Source organism: Lithobates pipiens, unplaced genomic scaffold (assembly GCF_037356315.1).
Source record: "Lithobates pipiens isolate NorthernLeopardFrog02 unplaced genomic scaffold, aLitPip1_a1.2 Scaffold_8, whole genome shotgun sequence".
Lineage (NCBI taxonomy): Eukaryota > Metazoa > Chordata > Amphibia > Anura > Ranidae > Lithobates > Lithobates pipiens.
Genome location: NW_027507903.1, coordinates 233860712 through 233886698, shown reverse-complemented (window position 1 = coordinate 233886698; position 25987 = coordinate 233860712).

Genomic DNA, 25987 nt, shown 5'->3' with positions numbered 1-25987 from the left:
ATATAGACAAATCTCGTTATTAAACACAGACACAAAAACTATTTGCAAAGGTATTAGATAGTAGGATGAAAAATGTAATGAACGACTTGGTGCATGCGGACAGAGTCAGATTTATTCCAGGAAGGGAAGGGAGAGATAATGGGGTAAGAACGCTACTGTTGCAGAAAATTAAAGAAGGACAATTCTCAGGGCTACTCCTCCCAATAGATGCTGAAAAACATTCCAAAAGGGTCCTTTGTGTTTTGAAAAAAATAATTTTTTGGGCTATGGACTTTCTAGGCACAGTAACAGCAACTTAATACTTAAAAATATAAATTTTATTTACAAAAACATTAAAAAACACATAGTCAGTACATTAAATAGTCATCAGAAATCCAAAGAACTCATCCCCAGTTGTGTTACCACTAATATATACTATCAATATTAAGAGCTTTTCTGGAGCATTTCAATCCCTGATAGTGAAACTGAAGCAAACAATCAACTATGGGTGGCAAGGCACTGTTAAAAGATCTCTGGGATAAAGTTGTGGACAGGCACAGGTCAGGAGATGGATCCAAAAAATATTTTTCAAAGGCTTTATCAATACCTAAAAGTATAGTGAAGTCTATTATTAAGAAGCGGAAGGTATTTGGTACAACACTGACCCTCCCTAGATCAGGATGTCGCTCCAAACTGGATGAGGGAGCCAGGAGGAAACTGGTCAGAGAGGTTACCAAGAGGCCTACAGCAACTCTGAAGTAGTTGCAGGAATTTATTTTATTTTTTTTCAATTTCTTTATTAAATTTTGTTTTATCAAAATATAAATCTTTTATCAGCAAACAATAATATTTTACATTTATTTGACCTTAATCCCTCCCCCATCCCCCCACCCACTCATACCCTCTGTCATCATACCTTTTAATTACTTGACATCTCCCATTACTCCCTGCCTCTCCCCTTCCTTGGCTCCCACCACTTCTACATATCTGATTATCCTCTTAAATTCTTTCCAATCTCTCCACTTATTTTCAAAACCCTTAATTTCCTCTTCCTCATCTCAGATATTCCATATTATATGTATCTTCTCATTTTTTAAACCATTTTCCCATCCTGGGGCTTTCCAGCTCTTGCCACTGTCGCGGTATTGCGTTCATTAAATGGGGTGTCACTGTTTTCATATATTGCTTTGTTGCCATTTTCACCCCGTGAAATAAACACCTTCAAGGCTCCTCCAGTAGCTCTATATTAGTGATCTATTTTATTAGCTGCAACAACTCTCTCCAGTATTTTTCGATTTTTGGGCATGCCCACCATATGTGGGCCATAGTTACCACAGCATTGCACCCTCATCAGCATAGCCGTGAAACCCCATTTTGATATTTATGTGCTTTAGCTAGTGTTGTATACCAGCGAGATAAATAAAATTTCAATGGTATTACTGTCTATTCTGTTGCTCCTGTTCCTTTAAGGGGCTTGGGCAGTCTCCAGGCATCTGTCCCACATCTATCCATTCTATGCATGTGCTTCCACTGTGGAGACACTTATGAATTTGTAGTGTTAGGACTGCAAGCAACGCAGGGTGACGTGACAAGGCCTTGCAGCTTTCACATGCGTCTGCAAATGTGTGGTAACTAAACCCCTGCTTTTAACAAACGGTTAGACAGGTTAATTTGGTTGGTCAGCAGACTGGTTGGTGAGTTGAACTATGGAATTGTCTTTGTTTTATATGTATATGCCCTCTATGGGCTCCTCACTGTGAAGGCCAGTTATGGGTGTGGGCAGTGGCCATTTTTTTGTTACTGTCTATTGCCAAACCATCTACCATCTTTAAAATTGTCCATAGATGTTGTTCTTCCCCTCGTTTTCCCAGTTTTTTTTCCCATTTTACTATGAACGGTGGTATTTCCGGCTCCTTCATTCCCACCAGTAATTTCCCTTTCCCTGGTGAAAGGGAATCACAATCAGTAAAATCATGTACCTGAATCATTGTAACAAACATAAGCTAACAAATCTTCCAAGGATGTCCAAGGATAAGTGTTTTCACCCCATTGTTATCGTGCCACAGAGGAATTCATTAAATGTTGGAGAGAGGGGACATAAGATTCTGTTTAGCTAGGTATGAAACCAGTATTAGGCCGGGTCCATATATGTGCAAATTTTATGTGGGTTTCCCTGCATCCATTTTTCATGACACGTGAATATGACTGGCTCTCAATAGATTCAGTTCACACAAGTCCAGGGCAGCCATAGTCCACATTCCAAAAGGGTCCTTTGTGTTTTGAAAAAAATATTATATTAATTAATTATTAATTAATTAAATAATAATTTTATTTACAAAAACATTAAAAAACACATAGTCAGTACATTAAATAGTCATCAGAAATCCAAAGAACTCATCCCTAATTGTGTTACCACTAATATATACTATCAATATTAAGTTTGGTGGAAACTAGCACACATCAACTCTAAAAGGTGGAATGGTAGATAATTCCAAAGATTGTGGAACATCAATGAAGGTTGAACGATGATATTGTGCTTGACATGTTTCCCGTGTCTTCACGCTTTTTCTGGAGCTTTTTGTTACTGACTGATAAAGTAAAAAACTATTTTTAATTGAGTGGATTGAGTTCATTGAAAATATATATTAATATATCGAACAATATATAAAACAGTCTGATTAAAAGACATGAAGCACCAGTGTACAACAGGACATTATAGAAGGGAGCACCATGGGGGCATCTGTAACGAAGTACAAATAAATTACACGGGGATCAAAAAGGTATGGAATATATAGTAGGCAATGTATCCTAAAATGGTAACTTACTGAGCATGTAAAAGCTTGGAAATAGCTAGACCAGTTCCCAATGGGAAAGAGCAAGCCCCAAAAACGGAAAAACACCCACTAATCTCTATCTGGGCTTACGCCAATGCCTGCCCATCATAGGTGATGCGCTGGTATATTAAGAGGTCCCAGCGTCTAATGCTCTGAAATATAAGTATAGGATAAAACAATATATTTATACAACTTAATTACTAGATAGATTCCAGAGACTCTAAATATATGGATAGCCCATTCACAGTGTATATAGAAGAACTCACCACCTATATATAAATAGAGCAAGGGATAAAGAAGCCACAAGGATGGAGACATAGGCCTGAGATATAATGTCAAGGTATCCGCAGAGGGATAGTCTGAACAGAAATTCCTGACCAGGAAGGCGCCACCGTAATTGCCAGAGACTGGAACAGTCTACAATATAAGGTAATGGTAAGGAGATGTATCAAGCAAAACGATCATCTATAATGTAGCCAAAAGAAGAAAGGAGTAGTGAGTCAAAAGAAACCATAGAGCTAAAGTGAAACATTAATACCTAGAGAAGATCCCAAGCAGCGTCTATATGAATCGCCAGTGCCCGCTACAAAGTATCCTAAACAAGACACGCCGAAAGGGTGTGTCTTATGTACACACGTCCCGCCCGTAGTCAACCAATCAGCAATCCCGCCAACGTGACGTCATCCGGACCGGCCAAGTCTGTTACTGCGCATGCGCCCGCCACTAACCCTCGCGCCTGCGCACCACAAAGTTCAGTGCGTGCAGTACGCAGAAGGCGAACAGGTCAAGCAGTCAACACAGCACTGGTTGAAGAGGAGTAGAATGGAAAGCACCTCGCGTTTCAAGCAGGCACAGCATCATAAGAGCAACAAAGCTCATGACGCTGGGTGGCCACATGATGCTCCCCATTGTCCATGTTCATCGGCGCTACAATGTCACCAGAGCTGCATTACAAAAATATATGGGTACATCAATTTTTAATATGAAGCAATACAATAGTATGATTTGGATTTTACATTTTGTTCTCTTTCCCCTTTCTCCTTTATGAGATTAAATTAACCCTTTAGAAACAGAAATAGTTAGGACTGGGCCTCATTGATGGCAGGTGCAAAAGTAGCATTAAGTCGCTCAATCCATACAGTCTCCTTTCTAAGGACTTGCTTATCCCAGTCACCTCCACGGGGATTAGGGGGAACCACTGTTATGCCGTGTACACACGTAGCGGACTATCCGGCGGACTTAGTCTGGCGGACTTCCCGCCGGACTGTCCGCCGGACTTTCTGAATGGGCTACTTGCCCACACACGGCACTTTTTCAGCAGACTAATACGGCGTACTAAGTCCGCCGTACTATCCGCCGTACTTTTGAAATGAACGGACTCGCCCACACACACAGAGGAAAGTCCGCTCATTTCAAGCGCGTCTCCAGGTAGGCGGGGCCCGCGAAGGATGCGTCGCTGGCCCCGCCACCTGGTATGGACTTAAAAGGGAACCCCAACGCCGAAAAAATCGGCGTGGGGGTCCCCCACAGGTCCACATCAGACCCTTGTCCGAGCACGCTACCCGACCGGCCAGGAAAGGGGGGACGAGCGAGCCCCCCCACCCCAAAGCACCTTGTCCCCATGTTGATGAGGACAAGGGCCTCTTCCCGACAACCCTGGCCGTTGGTTGTCGGGGTCTGCGGGCGGGGGGCTTATGGGAATCCGGGAGCCCCCTTTAATAAGGGGGCCCCCTTTAATAAGGGGGCCCCCGGCTACCGGCCCCCCACCCTATGTGAATGAGTATGGGGTACAATGTACCCCTACCCATTCACCTGTAAAATAAAGTACAAAAAAACACAACACCCAAGGTTTAAAATAGTTTATTGCACAGCTCCGGCGGTCTTCCGTCTTCGGGGGGTCTTCTCGCCGGACTCCTCCGCTATCTTCTTCTAGCTTTTTTACTAGCGGAGGAGCCCGACTTTCTTCCTCGCCGCCGCCCTCTTCTTCCGACTTCGGGGGTCTTGTCCCCCTCTTCGGTTCTTCTGCCGGGCCACCGGGCCTTCTTACAGCTCTTTTACAGGCGGTGGCCGGTCTTCTGTCGCCGCTGTCGTCGCCGCCTTCTGTTCTTCTCTTCAGATGTTGCCTCGTCGCTCCCTCCGCTCACAATGACGGGGATCGGGCGTGCGACGACTTATATAGGGATATCACCGGATGATGTCCCCGCCTATTATGATGTCACAGTCCCAGCATCCTCTGGGACTGTGACACCATAATGGGCGGGGACATCATCCGGTGATGTCCCTATATAAGTCGGCGCGCGTCGCGTTGGAGCCATTGTGAGCGGAGGATGCGACGAGGCAACATCTGAACAGAAGAACAGAAGGCGGCGACGACAGCGGTGACAGAAGACCGGGCCACCGCCTGTAAAAGAGCTAGAAGAAGGCAAGGTGGCCCGGCAGAAGAACCGAAGAGGGGGACAAGACCCCCGAAGTCGGAAGAAGAGGCCGCGGCGGCGAGGAAGAAAGCTGGGCTCCTCTGCTAGTAAAAGAGCTAGCAGAAGATAGCAGAGGAGTCCGGCGAGAAGACCCCCAAAGACGGAAGACCCCCGGAGCTGTGCAATAAACTATTTTAACCCTTGTGAGTTGTGTTTTTTTGTACTTTATTTTACCAGTGAATGGGTAGGGATACATTGTACCCCATACTAATTCACATAGGGTGGGGGGCCGGTATCCAGGGGCCCCCTTATTAATCTGATAAGCCCCCTTATCCGATAAGCCCCCCACCCGCAGACCCCGACAACCAACGGCCAGGGTTGTCTGGAAGAGGCCCTTGTCCTCATCAACATGGGGACAAGGTGCTTTGGGGTGGGGCGGCCGCACAACCCCCCCTTTCCCAAGGCACCCCCCATGTTGAGAGCACGCGGCCTGGTACGGCTCAGGAGGGGGGGGGGCGCTCGCTCGTCCCCCCCTTTCCTGGCTGGCCAGGTAGCGTGCTCGGACAAGGGTCTGATGTGGACCTGTGGGGGACCCCCACGCCGATTTTTTCGGCGCTGGGGTTCCCCTTTAAATCCATTCCAGGTGGCGGGGCCAGCGACGCATCCTTCGCGGGCCCGCCTACTTGGAGACGTGCTCAAAATGAGCGGACTTTTCTCCGGGCGGGAAAAGTCCGTCCATTTCAAAAGTATGGCGGACTGGCATACGCACGGCCGGATTGTCTGCCGAAATGCAAGTCTGGCAGGAAGATTGGAGTGAAAAACTACTTTCTAAGTCCGCCGTACTTTCAGGTCAAAAAAGTACGCCGGAGGCTACACACGGGGGGATTGTCCGGCGGACTTGAGTTTGCCGGACTTTTCCACCTGATTGTTTGAGCATAAGAGCAATGAAAGACACCACGAGGTATCAAATTTATTGTATAGATCTAGGTGTCTACTGACTGATGTGATCATTTTCCCACCTGAAAAGTAATACACATGATCCTTTATACGGGCACAAAATTATTTATTATAGTTTTCCCCATGTAAAAGGCCGAACATTTACAGAGCATTACATAGACAACCCCTTGAGTTTCACATTCAGCATAGAAATTGGGAATGAAATGTTCTCCATTGGGTAATATAAATTGTTCACCTGTCTGGATCCATGAACAGAATGCACATCTACCACATCTATGGAACCCCCGTGTAGGGCGAGTCCTAGGTGTGGCAGAAAAGTGACTAGATGTAAGTTTGTCATATAAGGAGTTTGATCTGCAAAAAGTTTGTGTGGTTGCAGGAACAAAATTTGTGCCGTGTATGGTCATCCTTATACCAATAACTGATTTTAACACTTTCCTACTAAAATAAGTTTTGGGCATATGCACACTTTTTAAAGGAAACCTGGTGATTTAATGGCCATTAAATTATACTAATATTCCCAGTAAAAGACAACCATTTATTTGAAAAAAAAAGTCAAGAATTTTCTTTTGCAAGCCTATAAAGATATTATTCATTGCAAATGGGAGTCTTTCTCTGTTCAAGTGTCAACTGAGAATAAAGAAGACAGGCACAAAGACATCTTTAGAAGCCAAAACACTGTTATTGCTTAGTGTTACAAAGCTGTAAAGCATTCATAGCAATATGACAGTATTTACTGCATCCATAAAGCTGTGAGTAATGATATGTGTAGCACCAGTTGGTATTATTTCCTATTTTATGCACATCTAAACAGAAGCACAAATATGTTTGTGACAGGAATCAAATGAAAAACAGATTACTTTCCATATTATGTTGTGATTTTCCTCCTTTATAGAATACTTATTAATAGGTTAGTGGAAAAAGGCTGTTAGTATATGTCAGTGCCTTTTCTGTTATAAAAACACAATTTGCAAACTATCATTTAAATCTAAAAAAAAATCACACATTTTGGACCAGTGTTAATTGCTTAATGAGCCATAAATATAGGTGAGAACACGAAATTATGTACATGCCAGATTTAGGCTAATTTTATTAGAACATATGCGGCTTCCTTCGGGGGGCCAATAAACATTATAAACAATATTTAAAGACCCAACTAAGGGAACATCTCACAAATTAGCTAGATGAATTAAAAAGCCATTTGAAACAGGTCAAAGTCAAGTCAGGAGCAGGTCAACTGTACCTATCAGTGAATTCTGTAGATCTCAGAAGCGTCCTTGGAAGACCTTAGTCTGTCAAAAGTAGGTTGTTACTGTTTGTTCATCCATTTAATAAAGATATATAATTATCATGAATGCCTCAATCTTCTATTTTTCAAGTTCCTGTAGGGCATGACTGGTTATCGTGGTGCAAAAGGATCTGCTTATGTGGAGTCATCTTTCTGTTGTCATCGTTGACAGATATTCCAAGGCAGTTATAAGTACTGTTGTTTAGTTACAACCCTTATATTTTTTATTTATTTGACATTTAATGTCTAGATGCCGGTCCCCTTGTTTGTTTGATATGTCCATTAAAAATTGATCAGCGTGAAGAACGGTAATGAAAAAAATGGAATCCATATGACTTTGTTGACATTCTATGACTGTGGTTGTTACAACATCTGCTGCACAGTCTAATATCGGTAAAATAGTCAAAGTGTTACGTAGGCTTTTTTCCCCCGTCTATCCATCTGTGCCACTTTAATTAAGTGAAATGGATGCTGCCTGACAGCAGGCATTGCCCTGCTAATCTAACAGCATCCAGCAGTGTGCAGCTCCCAACTTTTAGTGATGCAGCTTGTGTTACCATGGAAACTGAGAGCGGAACATTATCTAACATTCAGAAGTGCTTTTATTAGTGGTTTATGGGAAGAAAGGTGAAATTAAGGCAGGTTAAGAATGGAAATGTGTGTAAACAAGGAAACCTATTCTTGAGTTTGCAGAATGTTATCATTGGAGACATAGGTTTAGCACAGGGAAACATGATTTGGGAGATTTGACACTTACATTTATTTAAATTACTGCTTCACACTCATGAGAAATCACCTTTCCTGTCTAGCATCAAGCACGTAATAAAAAATATCTATGACTTATAAATCACTATTTCTAAGTAACTGAAAACTGTTACATTTCTGGTGATTTCAAAGCAAATGATAACAATACATTTTCTCCATTAAGATTAGAATTGAATCCCACATATATTTTCTGATAGGCTTTAGAAGTGTAAGGCTGGCTATAGATTTTCTTCTCAATGGGGCATAGAGATAGTAGTCATTAGATCTGGTGGGAAACTATTTACCAATGAGTGGACTCAATCATTGTAGTGATCCTTGCCTTGCTAAGATCATCACATAGTGCTCCTAATTTTCAATGCCGCACAACACTGATGCTTTACTTCTCTGATTGCATGTCTATAAGTTGGATGTCTCCTTGAAAACAATGTATCTGCTGTATGATTGTTATATTATCTCCAAATTTTTTTTTTTTGTTTTTATTTTGGAAGGAGTGTGGAAGAGTTATGCCTTGTACACACGATCAAACAATCCAGGGGAAAAGTCCGGCAAACTCAAGTCCGCCGGACAATCCGCCCGTGTGTAGCTTTTTTTACCCAAAAGTACGGCGGACTTAGAAAGTAGTTTTGCACTCAAATCTTACCGCCGGACTCGCATTTCGGCGGACAATCCGGCCGTGTGTGCGCCAGTACGCCGTACTTTTGAAATGAACGGACTTTTCCCGCCCGGAGAAAAGTCCGCTCATTTTGAGCACGTCTCCAGGTAGGCAGGGCCAGCGAAGGAGGCGTCGCTGGCCCCGCCACCTGGTATGGACTTAAAGGAGACCCCCAACGCCGAAACAATCAACGTGGGGGTCCCCCCCAGGTCCACATCAGACCCTTGTCCGAGCACGCTACCCGGCCGGCCAGGAAAGGAGGGGACGAGCGAGCGGCCCCCCTCCTGAGCCATACCAGGCCGCGTGCCCTCAACATGAGGGGTTCCTTGGGGAAGGGGGGGCCGCGCGCCCCCCCACCCCAAAGCACCTTGTCCCCATGTTGATGAGGACAAGGGCCTCTTCCCGATAACCCTGGCCGTTGGTTTCGGGGTCATGGGGGCGGGGGGCTTATCGGAATCCGGGAGCCCCCTTTAATAAGGGGGCCCCCGGATACAGGCTCCCCACCCTATGTGAATGAGTATGGGGTACAATGTACCCCTACCCATTCACCTGTGGAAAAAAGTAAAAATAAAACACAACACACAAGGGTTAAAATAGTTTATTGCACAGCTCCGGGGGTCTTCTGTCTTCAGGGGTCTTCTCGCCGGACTCCTACGCTATCTTCTGCTAGCTCTTTTGCTAGCGGAGCCTGGCTTTCTTCTTATATTACTGTAATGCTCAAGCACATGACTCGTCAACACAGAGGTCAGTGGCTGCAACTTACTGAGACAAGTTGGACTCATCAGGTTTCCTTTTCTTAGCTCGTGTTGCCGCAACAAAAGAACCAGAAGAAAGTTCAGCATCTCAATACCAGCTTAGCAGAGCTGTTGATGCCACAACTACTCCTATATAAACTGGATATGGTTTCCTTCCACAAGTTCATGGCTTGCACTACCCATCACAAGGCCATCACTGCACTTTACTTTGACATGGAGGAAACTGTGTTCTTTTTTCTTCTGGACCATGCTGTTGGTGGCAGGGTACACATGACCACAAACAAAAAACCAGGCCACAATGAGAAAGCCCAGAACCTGGGTGTAATATGTATAGGAGGCTGAGCAGCACCAGTGACAGTTTATTGTGTGACAGTAATCTGGTGGTAAGAAGGAGATGGTTCCATTTGATAGATCCATGCCTGTATAATAGAGTGTACTTTTTTAATCGAAGGAAGAAGTCTAATCTGTGAATATTATAGCCGAAAAAGGGGTAAAAGCACATTTTGACCTTGATATGAGATTGGGGTCAATATTAAAAGTTTTATCTGGATGATCTTCACTTCTGACTTTGAGGAGATTTTTTTAAGCAGCATCAAAATACCCTGGCTAGGACCTTCAGCGTTTCTGACCTTCCGTGATAAGAGGTCCCATTAAGCTGGTACTTTTCCAGATTCAGGTGGTGCTACTCCAGATAGCCAACATCCGTCACCAAGAATGAGAACCTATGTTGCAGATGTACTGACAAGGATTACAGATCTATTACTTTCACCTCTTGGACTTCACCACATTCACTTTTTTTGGACTCTACTTCATTTGGGTGATATAATATTTGTACTATATGAAGTTTTACTACTCATTTAGCGCAAACCCTGTTGATGTTTGACATAACCACAACCAGCTGGTCCAGTAAGCAAGTGCATAAACGCTTTATACATTCACTGCATCCTAGACTAACCTTATGGTGCCTGGGAGAGAGATAGATGCAGCACAGGCCATACCACTCAATTTAGTGGTGCTGCCTCATTGTTTGGTGGGAGCTTCAAGAGTTCTCCCCCTTCTCTTCCCTGGCCTCTGCCAGTTGCCGATGAAATGCTGCCATGCAAAGCTGCAGCTTGTGTGCTGGGGGAGAAGGAACCACTTATTTCTTGAGCCCGGGGCTAAGAAGTGGTTTTCCCCCACACTAGTTGAAAAAGAGCAAGGTCATGTGTGATAATTGTACAAATCTTCTGTCAACCATTTGTCTGGGGGACGTCACACATGTTTTGCCTGGTCCATGTTCTAATCCTCATAGTGTAGTGCTTCCTGTCAAAATACCCTTGATTCCAAGACATGCTTTGGCATGACAGGAGAATTTGCACACATTTTCAGTGCTACTATCCAGCCAATATGTGACAAACGAGGGTGTCAGATCCCTGCCCTCCTTTCCAACTCGTGATGAAGGACCGGCCAAACTTACACCATGTTGTCAATTAGATAACAATACCACTCTCAGAGCTGCACCTGACACAAAGTTTTTCTAGCCTGTGGGACCACAATCTAGGTGCCAGCAGCCTGAGAGTGATTGTTACTAGGCTAATTAAGCAATTAACCCTTTATTTTCCACCACTGACCTTTGATAAGGAAGTAGTCAGAACTTCCATCAATTTAGCATTACAATTATGATTTTAGAATAATCGTCTGAAACACACACTGTCACCACAGACAGGTCTGCTCAGAGGCCTTATTCTAAACAGTAGCATTCTTCAAGAGACATGTTCTTAGCTGGCTTGCATTAAGAGCTTAGGGGCAAGGTTAACACTTTTAAAAATAAGGTTTTAATAATGAAAAGGTCAAAATTGGTGCAAATGAAATATTTACAGAAAAAGATGTTTCAACAAAATAAAGACAATATGCAGCAACAGAGTAATAAGGGAAAAAGAATACTTGTGCAATATCTTGGGTTGAAAAGAGTTTGGTCGATAAGCCAGGGGTTAATTGGTTCTTTAACTTGGACAAATTCCACCCACACCCATCACAGTATAAAACAGGGCCTTCTTTATGGGGAAGCGCATGCAGGGGGGGCACATGCAGGGGTTCTTCCAAAGAAGTGGGGTTCTTTAAAGAAGTGGCACTTCCGCTCTTGCACTTCAGCGATTTGCACAAAGCAAATATCAACAGCAAACTACTTTACAAAACATCAGACTGCAGGTAATCTCATTTCCAAATCAACTCTCCTCTCTGAAACATGCAATCTTTATCTCTCCTTTTCACAGTTGCTGCTTGTCTCCTCAAACTCTCTTTTCTTCACCCCTCTTCTCCACCCCACAATCTGTAAATATCACCGTCACTTCTCTCCTCTCCCTATTACTGCACTCATTACCTCTTTCTAACTCTAAGCCCATATGCTAACATACGTATTCTCAGATTACCTCCCTTACACTTTTGCTTCTCCTAACCTCTGGAGATATATCCCCAAACCCTGGGCCTTCCTTATTTAGCAATTTAGTGTCCATTCCTCTTCTTCCCAAAACCAGCCTCCCCTTCTCCTGTGCCCTCTGGAATGCCTGCTCTGTCTGCAACAATCTCACTACCGTTCATGACCTCTTTGTCACTAACCCCTTTAATCTACTTGCTATCATCGAAACCTGGCTCCATGAATCGGACACTCCCTCTCCTGCTTCCCTCTCCCATGGTGGCCTTCTCTGGACTCATTCTCCTTGACCTAATGGACGCAATGGAGGTGGAGTGGGATTCCTCCTATCGCCACAGAGCATCTTCTAGATTCTTCACTTTCCTCCCTCTCTGTCCTTCTCATCATTCGAAGTCCACTGTATATATCTATTCTCTCCAATTTCTCTAAGAATTGCTGTCATGTATCGCCCCCCTGGACCTGTATCATCTTTCCTTGATGAGTTTTCAGCCTTGCTACCCTCCTTTCTTTCTTCTGAAATTCCCACAATCCTTCTTGGTGACTTCAACATCCCTAGTCTAACCTCCTCATTTGACCTGAAGCAATGGGTACAGGCTTCTACTCACTCTGATGGCAACTCCCTTGACCTTGTATTCTCCTACCTAGGCACTCCATGCAACCTCTCCAACAATCCTTTTCCGCTCTCTGATCACCACCTTATTAGTTTCTCTCTCTCTCCCTGTCTTCCACCACCTTTGCCTTCAATCGCCTAACCATCACCCATAGAAACCTTCGCCACTTCAACCCTTCTCTCCTCTATTCTGCTACTGACCACGTCTATGACAAAATCTCACCCCTGTCCTGCCCCAACCTAGCCACTGTCTACAATAAATCCCTGTCCTCCACCCTGGATGAACTCGCTCCCCTCACTGCACACAGAATCAAGCCATGACCTCTACAACCCTGGCAAACAAAAGACACCAGAAATCTCAAAAAAACATGCCACAGATGCTCAAGAGTATGGCTATAAGACTAAGTCTCTCAAAGACTTTAATCAATACAAATCTGCCCTCTACAAATACACTTCTTGCCTCCATACTGCCAAGCAGACCTATTTTACCACTCTCATTAACACCTTCTCATCCAGTCCCTGTCAACTCTTCTCTATCTTCAACTCTCTACTTTGTCCTCCACTGCCTCCCCCCACCAACTCACTCACTGCCCAGGAGATTGCTAATCACTTCAAAAATAAGATTGACACAATTTGAGATGCAATCTCCACCCTACAGATATCTCCCCTAGTTAACACCCCATGTCATCAGGTACAATTGATACTCCCCTTATTCAAACCTTCTACTATAGACAAAGTTGCTAAGCTCCTTTCTAACCCCCACCTAACCACCTGTCCCCTGGATCCTATTCCCTCTCAAATACTACGGTAACCCTCTCACTCTATCCTACACTCTCTAACCCACATCATCAATCTCGCCCTCTTCTGGCATCTTCCCCAATGCTCTAAAACATGCACTGGTCACCCCCATACTTAAAAAGCTGTCCTTGGACCCTACCAGTCTTAACAATCTACGCCCTATCTCCTTGCTCCCCTTTTCTTCTAAACTCCTTGAATGCCTGGTCTACAACCGAGTGACCACCTCATAAAGAATAACCTTCTTGATCCCCTTCAGTCTGGATTTTGCCCTCAAAACTCCACAGAAACTGCTCTTCTAAAACTCACAAATGACTAACCGCAAAAACCAATGGACACTATTGTGTACTCCTACTTCTGGGCCTTTCAGCTGCCTTTGATATGGTTGACCACCCCCTCCTCCTCAAAAAACTTTACTTCCTCAGTCTCCGTGACAGCACTCTTCGGTGGCTCTCATCCTACATATCCCAACGCACCTTCAGTGTCATTTACAATTCTACTTGATCCTCTCCTCTTCCCTTCTCCGTAGGGGTCCCCCAAAGTTCTGTTATTGGACCTCTCCAATTTTCAATCTACACCTCCTCCCTGGGTCAGCCTCACATGGCTTTCAATATCATTGCTACACTGATGAAACACAAATCTATCTCTCTACCCCTCAACTCACTCCATCAGTCTCCTCACGCATCACTAACTTACAAACAGACATATCTGTCTGGATGTTACACCACTTCCTCAAACTCAACTTGTCCAAAACTGAACTCATAATATTTCCTCCCCCATGTGCCTCTTCCCCTGACTTCCCTATCAGGAGCAATGGCACAAGCATCCACCCAACCCCACATGCCAGGGTGCTAGGTGTTATTCTGGACTCTGAACTCTCCTTTTGGCCCCACATCCAATCCCTTTCCAAAGCTTGCCACCTCAACCTCTGCAACATCTCCAAACTACGTCTCTTCCTAACCAATGAAACCACAAAGCTCCTGATTCACTCCCTCCTCACTGGCTTGCCTTTAAATAGACTATCCCCACTTCAGTCCATCATGAATACTGCTGCCAGACTCATCCACCTTACAAACCGCTCAGCATCTGCTACCCCTCTCTGTCAATCCCTCCATTGGCTGCCACTCGCCCAATGAATTAAATTCAAAATACTAAAAATAAGTTACAAAGCCATCCACAACTCTGCCCCCAGCTACATCACTAGCCTAGCCTCAAATTACCAACCTAATCGTCCTCTTTGTTCCTCCCAAGACCTCCTGCTCTCTAGCTCCCTCATCGCCTCCTGCCATATTCGACTCCAGGACTTCTTCCAAGCCTCTCCCATCCTCTGAAATACCCTGCCCCAATCTGTCAGACTATCTGAAAATCTATTTACTTTTAGGCAATCCCAGAAAACTTTTCTCTTCGGAGAAGCCTACCTTGCCTCCACCTAACAACTGCACTTTTATTTTCTTCATCAGCTTATCCCCCACAGTTATTACCCTTTGTATTACTTGACCCTCCCTCCTAGACTGTAAGCTCTAACGAGCAGGGCCCCCCGATTCCTCCTGTATGGAATTGTATTGTAATTGTACTGTCTGCCTTAATGTTGTAAAGTGCTGCGCAAACTATCGGCACTGTATAAATCCTGTATAATAATCTCAGAAAAGTTGTGCTGATTCCAGCTGCCTGCTGAGAAATTGATATGGACACCCCCCAACCCCCCCAAGTCCAAATTAAGCAAGTAAAGGCGCAACTCACTGGTGATAAATATTGTCAAAAAAACCCTCTTTTTTGGGGGGCATTTTTAGAGAGTTTAAAGAGTTTTTTGACGAGAAAATGTTTCTATTAGGATAAAAAAATATATAAAATTTTTTTTTTATAAAATAAAAATGGAAGGGAAAAGAAAAAAGGGGAAGGGAAGAGGGGATATAGCTGAAATATATCTAATTCGATATATACATTATATCAAAAAGTCCATACATAAGTCCACAATCGATGAATGCAGGGAAGGAAAGATGACAATAAATAAACCACATGCAGGGCTGCCTCCGATGGGGAACTGAAACCAGGTTCCAAAAGGTTCTAAAAGAAAGCAAGGAGAGGGGCGCCTCTGGGTGTAGATTTTAGCACACAATTTATTTTGTAGATTAAAAATGCACAGGCAACTCACATTTTATATGATGATCATGAGCAATCGTCCATCAAGGGGAGATCATCAGTTGTCGTCATGAGCTCTTCCTCTCTGCTGCGCTCTGGAGGCCCTCCGTTGTTTACACCGCACGATGGAGATTCCGGGCCGCGTTGGAGATAAAACTCAGAATGAGGCTTGGAGCATAGGAAGCGTGGAAAGCCGCAGACGCGGAGAGATGACGTCACTGGAATGCGCCGCGTTTCATGAGCATAGGGCTACGATCGTATGGTAGCCGCGCTCCTTCATCAAGCTCTTAAATATGCTACAGGGGCTAGCAGCTACCTAATTTGCAAGTATGGGACTAGAATAGGCTCCTGGGAGTTTGGAGATTTTTCATCCCAGTGTTCAAAGACATCTGCACTGTTTTGGGGTCCTTTGAGTCTTAAGTAAAATAGCGATCAGTAATCAGGTTGGGATAAGCAACCTGTTGTGTGACATTAGAACATCACATGACATGAGTGCTGCGCAGACACAGCCTGCCTGTCTGTTACAATTGCTAGTTGATTGTAGAGGAGAGAGTACTGCTGTGTGCATTAGCTTTACTCTAAACCTGCATGGGAACAGAGAAATGGGCCTGGAAGATGGATTTAGTGCCTGGATGAAGGAGACTTTGTAGGATAGAGGAACTGGTAACTATACTGCTGAGCACTGGGCTATGGCCTGAGTGTGACCACTTTTAGTGCTCTCCAGAGGTTATGTGCCATGACTCCCATATGATGTCTGCATGTACCTAAAACATAATATTTCTGGTATCCGATAACAAGCCATTTTCAGATCTCCAGCCAGCAGTTTGAGTTATCTAGACTTAATTTTGGTTTGCAGAAGTATTTGTAATGACAGTTTCTAAATAATTTCCAACAAGTTAAATCATTTTTCTACTTGGAATCACAAAAGTATAGTAAATCGAGCTGCATCGTTTATAAGGCCGAGGCTGTCCATGAAGGATGCAATTTCAAGGATTTGTGTGTTTTCAATGTAGCCCTCAAAGCCCCATAAAAAGGGCACTCTCCTTCTATACATTTTTATTTTATTTTGCCATTGGTACATGTCCCACATGGCAGTGCCTGGCTGGAATGGGCTTTTGAAACTGGCTGTGGGTCAAGTCCAGGCAGATTTGCTCACCTTTCACCCATAGCTAAACCTTAAAGTGTAACTAAAGGCATTTTTATTTTTTAATAAAATAATAAACATGTTATACTCACCTGCTGTGTGCAATAGTATTGCACAGACCAGCCCTGATCTTCCTCTTCTGGGGTCCTCAGTCGCCAATCTTAGCTCCTCCTCTCCTCTATGTGCCCCATAGCAAGCCCCTTGCTATGGGGGCACATGTGTGAGCTCACTCCAGAGCTATGTGTATCTATGTAGCTCCTCTGTGAAGACACACACAGCATGGCTTGGCCCATCCCAATTCCTGCTTACAGTATATGATTGACAGCAACAGGAGCCGATGGCTCCTGCTGCTGCCCAACTCTCTGTGTAAAGAAGAAGAGAGGACAGAAGAGATCCAACTGTGCACAACGCTGGATCGATTGAGGACTCAGGTAAGTATTTAGGGAGCTGGAGGAGGACAGGAAGATGTAAAACATTTTTTACCTTAATGCAGGGAATGCATTACGATAAAATAAAAATTTGCCTTTAGAACTACTTTAACTCTAAAGCCAGCCATAGATGTTGCAAATTTTTTTCCTGCAACCATAGGTTGCAGAAAATAAATTTGCACAATTTCCCCATCAACTCAGACAGTGCTGACAGAGGAATCTCTCCTGCCGAGCAATTGTCTGCTCCTGGCGAGAGACAGTGGAGACAGGCTGTTCCCGGGAGAAGACAGGGATTATCGCTAGTGGCTATAGCAGCCGCTTGCGCTAATCGCAAATGAGTCAGGCAGGCTGGTTGTACACAAGATTAACTTGGTACATTCAGCCTGCCAATTAATGGTTCAAATCTTGTCTGGTTCAGCAGGAATCAAACCGTGTATGGCTGACCTAACCTTTGACTTTACCAATGGAGATAATATTGTCATATCAAACATGTCATGAGAGCCAATGTCATGAAAGGATAAGTGTCCAGTTACAATGTGTCCGTTATCAGCACAAAAAAAATAAAAATAAAAAATGGAACAAAGTGTTTATATTATTTTGCTGTTATTTTTATTATGTGTATTGCTCTTGTGTGTCATTTTGTTTTTTAGTGCTAAATTACTTGCAATATGTGTATTTCCTCTGTATTAATTTACATCCATTTCTAAAACCATAGTTACATAATTAGAATCTAACCAAACCACTAGGAAACACAGGAGGTACGCTTATACTGTGTGAAACGCAGGCAATGAATCACGGTCAACCTCTTAGCACCTCTGTTTTCTAAACGTGTGAAGCAGTGACAATAAGTGACAAGCAGTAACAAGGTATAATCTGCAGAGATTTACGGATCATGTTACTGCTAATATCACACAGTCTTTGTTTTGAGTAGATGCCAATTTTATGTACTAAATTTGGAATAAAATATCTTGTTTGCTGTACCAGGTGGCTTATGTAGAAATGATTTTCTTTCACTGAATTTAGAACATGCTTTAAAGCTGGCAAATCTTGGCAATCACTACAAACTACTCCCACGTTACACAAAAATGCACTCAAAGCATTTGCACCCTGTCCTTAATATGTACTTCTACTGTTATAAATTGTCATAGGAATTGATTTTAGAGTTAGGAAAACAGAACATGACCACGTCAGTTGCAACTTGGATTCTGTGCCTTTTCACTCTTCCTCCAGACTCTAGGACCTTGATAATTAAATGCAAAATTTTCCACAGTCAGTGATGATTTGAGGAGCCATGTGATCTGGTGTTGGTCCACTGTGTTTTATCAAGTCCAAAGTCAACGCAGCCCTCTAGCCAGAAATTCTACAGCGTTTAATGGTTCGCTCTGCTGTCCAGCTTCATGGAGATGCTGGTTTCATTTTCGGGCAGGACTTGGCACACTGCCAAAAGTACCAATACCTGGTTTAACCGCCGGCCACAGCACGAGAGGCAGAACAGGGACGTGTGTGTGTAAGCACACACATCCCAGTTCTGTGAGGAGAGGAGAAAGAGATCGTCAGTTCCTACGAGCTGGGAAGCACGATCTCTCATCTCCTATAGTCAGTGCCATCGCCCACAGTTAGAACACGCGCATAGGGAACACAATTAACCCCTTGATCACCCCCTAGTGTTAACCCCCTTCCCTGTAAGTGACATTTACACAGTAATAAGTGCATTTTTATAGCACTGATCGCTGTATAAATGTAAATGGTCCCAAAAATGTGTCAAAAATGTCCGATATGTCCGCCATAACATTGTAGTCCCAATAAAAATTGCAGATTGCTGCCATTACTAGTAAAAAAATAAAAAATAATTATAAAAATGTCATAAATCTATCCCCTTATTTGTAGACACTATAACTTTTGCACAAACCAATCAATATTTACTTTTTGCAATTTTTATTACCAAAAATTTGTAGAAGAATACATATTGGCCTAAACTGAGGAAAAAATTAGCTTTTTTAAAAATAAAAAAAAATTGGGCCTATTTATTATTGAAAAAAGTACAAAAAATATTGAGTTTTTTAAAAATTGACTTTTTTTTGTTTATAGCGCAAAAAATAAAAACCGCATAGATGATCAAATACCACCAAAAGAAAGCTCTGTTTGTGGGAAAAAAAGGTGCAGGGTTTGGAAGAACACTAGGAACAGAGTACAGGGTTTAGAAGAGCGCTAGTTAAAGAGTGCAAGGTTCTGGAATGCGTTATGGACAGGGTACAGGGCTTTGGAGTGCATTATGTATAGAGTGCAGAGTTCTGGAATGCGTTATGCACAGGGCACAAGGTTCTGGAGTGTGTTACGTACAGATTGTAGGATTCAGGAGATCGCTAGGTACAGAGTGCATTGTTCTGGAGTGCGTTATGCCCAGGGTGCAAGGTTCTGGAGTGCTTTACATACAGAAAGCAGGGTTCTGGAGTGAGATACTCACAGAGTTCAGGGTTTAGGAAAGTGCTGCATACAAAGTACAGGGTTTTGGGGTGCACTACATACAGGCTGCAGGGTTATGGGATGAGCCACGTACAGAGTGCAGGGTTCTAGGATGAGCTGCATACAGAGTGCAGGGTTCTGGGAGGAGCTGCGTACAGAGTGCACGGTTCTGGGATGAGCTGCGTACAGAATGCAGGGTTCTGAGATGAGCTACGTACAGAGTGCAGGGTTCTGGGGCACGCTACGTATAGAGTGCAGGGTTCTGGGGTGAGCTACCGTATTTATCGGGGTATAACACGCACCGGCGTATAACACGCACCCCAAGTTTAGGAGGGCATTTTAAGGAAAAAAGTTTTAGGAGGGAAGTTTAAGGAAAAAAAAAAACTTACATTTAAATGCCCGTCAATGCAGCCTTATCAGTGTGCATCTGCAGCCTTGTCCATCATTACAGAGTATCCAGTATGGGCGGGACTGCGAGCTGAGCCAAGCCGAATACACAGTAGAGTCGGCTCGGTCTTTTTCGGCAGTGCTCGCTCCAGAAACAGCAGGGAGGCGGGACTACGAGCGGAGCCGAGCAGACGGCTCGGTCTTTTTCGGCGGCGCTCGGTCTTTTCCGGCGGCGCTCAGTATTTTAGCCTCACAGACAGTGGGGATCGGCGTATAACACGCACCCACGACTTTCCCCCGGTTTTAAGGGGGAAAAAGTGCGTGTTATACACCGATAAATACGGTACATAAAGAGTGCAGGGTTCTGGGATGAGCTGCATACAGAGTGCAGGGTTCTGGGAGGATCTGCGTACAGAATGCAGGGTTCTGGGATGAACTACGTACAGAGTGCAGAGTTCTGGGGCACACTACGTACAGAGTTCAGGGTTCTGGGATGAGCTTTGTACAGAGTGCAGGGTTCTGGGGCATGCTACATACAGACTTCAGGGTTCTGGGATGAGCTATGTACAGAGTTCAGGGTTCTGGGATGAGCTGCATACAGAGTGCAAGCTTCTGGGATAAGCTACATAAAAAAGTGCAGGGTTCTGGGGCGTGCTACGCACAGAGTGCAGGGTTCTGGGGCATGCTACATACAGAATGCAGGGTTCAGAGGTGCTCTACATATAGAGTGCATGGGTTCAGAGGTATGCTACATACAGAGTGCAGGATTCTGGGATGAGCTACATACAGAGTGCAGTGTTCTGGAGAGTGCTACGTACAGAATGGCGGGTTCTGAGATGAGCTACGTACAGAGTGCAGGGTTCTGGGATGAGCTACTTACAGAGTTCAGGATTCTGAAGCATGCTACATACAGAGTGCAGGGTTCTGGTGTGCGCTACATACAGAGTGCAGGGATCTGGGGTGTGCTATGTACAGCATGCAGGGTTCTGGGGTGCACTATGTACAGCATGCAGAGTTCTGGGGTGCACTATGTACAGAGCGCAGGGTGCTAGAGTGTGCTACGTACAGAGTGCAGGGTTCTGGGGTGTGCTACGTACAGAGTGCAGGGTTCTGGGGTGTGCTACGTACGGAGTGCAGGGTTCTGGGGTGTGCTACGTACAGAGTGCAGGGTTCTGGGGTGTGCTACGTACAGAGTGCAGGGTTCTGGGGTGTGCTACGTACAGAGTGCAGGGTTCTGGGGTGTGCTACGTACGGAGTTCAGGGTTCTGGGGTGCACTATGTACAGAGTGCAGGGTTCAGGTGTGCGCTATGTACAGAGTGCAGGGTTCTGGGGTGAACTATGCACAGGGCACAGTTTTCAAGAGAGCACTAGTCCATTCATCCACATCTCATTACTATACCCCTCCTTAGCAATAACCTCTGCCCCCCCCCTTCCCCTCTCTTCTGCCCTGATCTTTATCCCCCCACCCTACCCAAAGCTCCACCATCTTCCACATGGTTACCTTTCTGGCCCTTCTTCCATTCACTGCAGCAAAATCTTCCTTTTCAGTGCACTGAGTGCACACTCATTGTCAGCTCCAGAACTTCCCTGACCAGGTAGCAGAATAGGGATCAAGCTGCAGCTCACCTTCCCTCCCCCTCCTCTCTTGAACATGCTGCACTCTGCCAGACCAGCACTAAGCAGAGCAGGCAGGCATTGTAGGAGCCACGGGAGAGCTCTTATGTTCACTTTCAAACACAGAACCTGGGTAAAGGTGAAGATGCGGGAAAGTCCTGCCCAATCCGGGACTGTTGGGAGGTATGCCTAAACCCCATAGAATATCTGTGGGGTATTGTCAAGTGATAGATGAGAGGCACCAAAGCAATCTGGGCTTCTATAACACCTCAGTAGTGCCACACGGATCGCATCCATGCCAAGCCACATTGATACAGTAATTCATGCAAAAAGAGCCTGACCAAGTATTGAGTGCATATTATACTTGTACATGGACATACTTTTCAATAAGCCAACATTTATGTATTAAAAGTTATTTTTTTATTGGTCCTATGTAATATTCTAATTTTCTGAGATACCGAATGTTGGGTTTTCACTAGCTGTAGTAATCATCAAAAAAAAAGAAAGAAATGATTGAAATATATCACTCTGTGTGTAATGCATCTATATAAAATATACGAGTTTCACTTTTTTAATTAAATTACTGAAATAAATTAACTTTTTGATGATATTCTAATTTTTTGAGATGCACCTGTATATTTAAATAGAGAGAGAGAGAAAGAAAGAGAGATATTTAGTTCAAGTGAAGAGTTTTCTAAGGCCCATTCTCATATTGCATAGTGAGAATAAAGGTTTTCTATTGTGATTTTAAAAGCCAGATTCACACTTGTTTTCATGTGTCATGCATAGGGCAGCCCATTCAAGTTAATGGGCTGCCCTATGCATGACACATGAAAACAAGTCTCAAGTCTCTTTCAGCCTTTTGGCTTTTTAGCTGCAAAGATGTCTCTATTGAGCTGCCCCAGTCCCAGCCTCTCTGTATAACTGGTTTCTTATGTCACCAGACTGGACCTCTTGTCTGCTCTCATACAGACTGCTCCTTGCTTAGCTCGGACACCCTTGTCTGTTCAGACTTGGCTACCTTTGTTCCTTTACAATTTCTAACTCACAGGCATTAGTCTGGCTTGGCCGTCTGTGTATGCCAGACGGACCTGGGTAGAGACAGCTTCATGTCCTTGCGCATAGGAACCAAAACTAAATAAAGAATGAACTTTTTTTGTAAGCAACACCCACCTGTCTTCAATCAGTTCCACGCCTGTTGAGGGAACCTTTCCCTGCTGAAACAGGTACTAGCTCCATCTTTATACAGTGATGGGCCATCTATGTGTCAAAATGTATCCAACTTGCTCTCTCTATCTATTAATCCATCTACCAAGATTGGGCCACATAGCTCACCTGAGTCACCAGTGATTCACATTATTACTGTATATATTCAGAAATGTGGGATTCAGATTTTTGCCCCTGATGACTTCTTGGATAGGCAGGGGAGCAGAACATGATCACGTATCACACACTGACTGCATACGTGGGGAGATACAGCCACTGGATCTAGTTGGGCATCCTTTATCTGACATTGTATGACTATTGTAATGAAAGCATGTACTTACAAAAAGATAGTATAAAAGCAATACAAAGTAAAACATTTACTTTCTGCGGCGACAGAAGACCGGGCCACCGCCTGTAAAAAGAGCTATAAGAAGGCGCGGTGGCCCGGCAGAAGAACCGAAGAGGGGGACAAGACCCCCAAAGTCGGAAGAAGAGGCCGCGGCGACGAAAAAGAATGCCGGGCTCCTCCGCTAGCAAAAGAGCTACAAGAAGATAGCGGAGGAGTCCGGCGAGAAGACCCCCGAAGACGGAAGACCCCGGAGCTGTGCAATAAACTATTTTATCTTGTGTGTTGTGTTTTTTTTTGTACTTTATTTTACAGGTGAATGGGTAGGGGTACATTGTACCCCATACTCATTCACATAGGGTGGGGGGCCGGTATCCGGGGGCCCCCTTATTAAAGGGGGCTCCCGGATTCCGATAAGCCCCCCGCCCGCAGACCCCGACAACCAACGGCCAGGGTTGTCGGGAAGAGGCCCTTGTCCTCATCAACATGGGGACAAGGTGCTTTGGGGTGGGGGGGCCGCACGGCCCCCCCTTCCCCAAGGCACCCCCCATGTTGAGGGCACGCGGCCTGGTAAGGCTCAGGAGGGGGGGGGGGCGCTTGCTCGCCCCTCCTTTCCTGGCCGGCCGGGTAGCGTGCTCGGACAAGGGTCTGTTGTGGACTTTGGGGGGACCCCCACGCTGATATTTTTCGGCGTTGGGGTTCCCCTTTAAGTCCATACCAGGCGGCGGGGCCAGCAACGTCTCCTTTGCGGGCCCCGCCTACCTGGAGACCCGCTCGAAATGAGCGGACTTTTCTCCGGGCGGGAAAAGTCTGTTCATTTCAAAAGTACGGCGGACTGGCACACACACGGCCGGATTGTCCGCCGAAAGGCGAGTCCGCCAGGAAGATTGGAGTGTAACACGGCATTCTAAGTCCGCCGTACTTTCGGGTCAAAAAAGTATGCCGGAGGCTACACACGGGGGGATTGTTTGGCGGACTTGAGTTTGCCGGACTTTTCCACCCGCTTGTTTGATCGTGTGTACGCGGCATAAGGCTGGATTCACACCTATGCATTTTTAGTGCTTTTTGCATTTTGCAGATTTTCTCTGCAGTCCATTTAACATGGTTTCCTATGGAACATGTTCTGTAGTGCAAATCTGCAAAATGCAAAAAGCACTAAAAATGCATAGGTGTGAATCCAGCTTAAGGTATATATATATTTTTTTCTGTTACCCTTTTTCTCCAGTCTTTTGTATTCTTGTGGTAGGAACATAGGCAGACCTTGTTCTTTAGTGCTTCTGAGACTTACAAAAATACATTTCAGATTCATTCATACATATGCAATTTAAAGTGTCTTCTGGCTTACCACATAAACCTGACTAGAGTTCCAAAACCCACTGCTTTGTAGCGTACATTGCAGAAGCCTACTTCAAGATAAAAATTTGTTATACCTTTGGGTAGAGTGGGCAAATTATTAGATTATCTGTTAGGGTTTAAATACTGTCAAGCCGCGTACACACGGGGCGGACTGTCTGGCCAACTTAGTCCGTCAGACAATCCGACGGACAGTCCGTCATACTTTCGAATGAACGGACTTGACCACACACACGGCACTTTTTGAGCGGACTAATACGGCGTACTAAGTCCGCCATACTATCCGCCCTACTTTTGAAATGAAGGGACTCGCCCACACACGCGGAGGAAAGTCCGCTCATTTCGAGCGCGTCCCCAGGTAGGCGGGGCCCGCGAAGGAGACGTCGCTGGCCCCGCCGCCTGGTATGGACTTAAAGGGGAACCCCAACGCCGAAAAAAATCGGCGTGGGGGTCCCCCCCAAGTCCACAACAGACCCTTGTCCGAGCACGCTACCCGGCCGGCCAGGAAAGGGGGGCGAGCGAGCCGTACCAGGCCGCGTGCCCTCAACATGGGGGGGTGCCGCGCGGCCCCCCCACCCCAAAGCACCTTGTCCCCATGTTGATGAGGACAAGGGCCTCTTCCCGACAACCCTGGCCGTTGGTTGTCGGGGTCTGCGGCGGGGGGCTTATAGGAATCCGGGAGCCCCCTTTAATAAGGGGGCCCCCGGATACCGGCCCGCCACCCTATGTGAATGAGTATGGGGTACAATGTACCCCTACCCATTCACCTGTAAAATAAAAGTACAAAAAAAAACACAACACACGAGATAAAATACTTTATTGCACAGCTCCGGGGGTCTTCCGTCTTCGGGGGTCTTCTCGCCGGACTCCTCCGCTATCTTCTTGTAGCTCTTTTGCTAGCGGAGGAGTCCGGCTTTCTTCCTCGCCGCCGGCCTCTTCTCCCGACTTCGGGGGTCTTGTCCCCCTCTTCGGTTCTTCTGCCGGGCCACCGCGCCTTCTTATAGCTCTTTTACAGGCGGTGGCCCGGTCTTCTGTCACCGCCGCCGCCGCCTTCCGTTCTTCTTCTTCTTCTTCTTCTTCTTCTCCAGGAGATGTTGCCTCGACGATCTCTCCGGCCGGAATGCCAGGGACGCACTGCGCGGCCACTTATATAGGGACAAGGGGCGGTGTCACATGGCTTTATGTCACATGGGTTGGTGTCACATGGTGACCCCGCCCCTTACGATGTCATAGTCCCCATGTGACATCAACCCATGTGACCAACCCATGTGACATAAAGCCATGTGACACCGCCCTTTGTCCCTATATAAGTGGCCGCGCAGTGCGTCCCTGGCATTCCGGCCGGAGAGATCGTCGAGGCAACATCTCCTGGAGAAGAAGAAGAAGAAGAACGGAAGTCGGCGGCGACAGCGGCGACAGAAGAGGCGGTGGCCCGGCAGAAGAACCG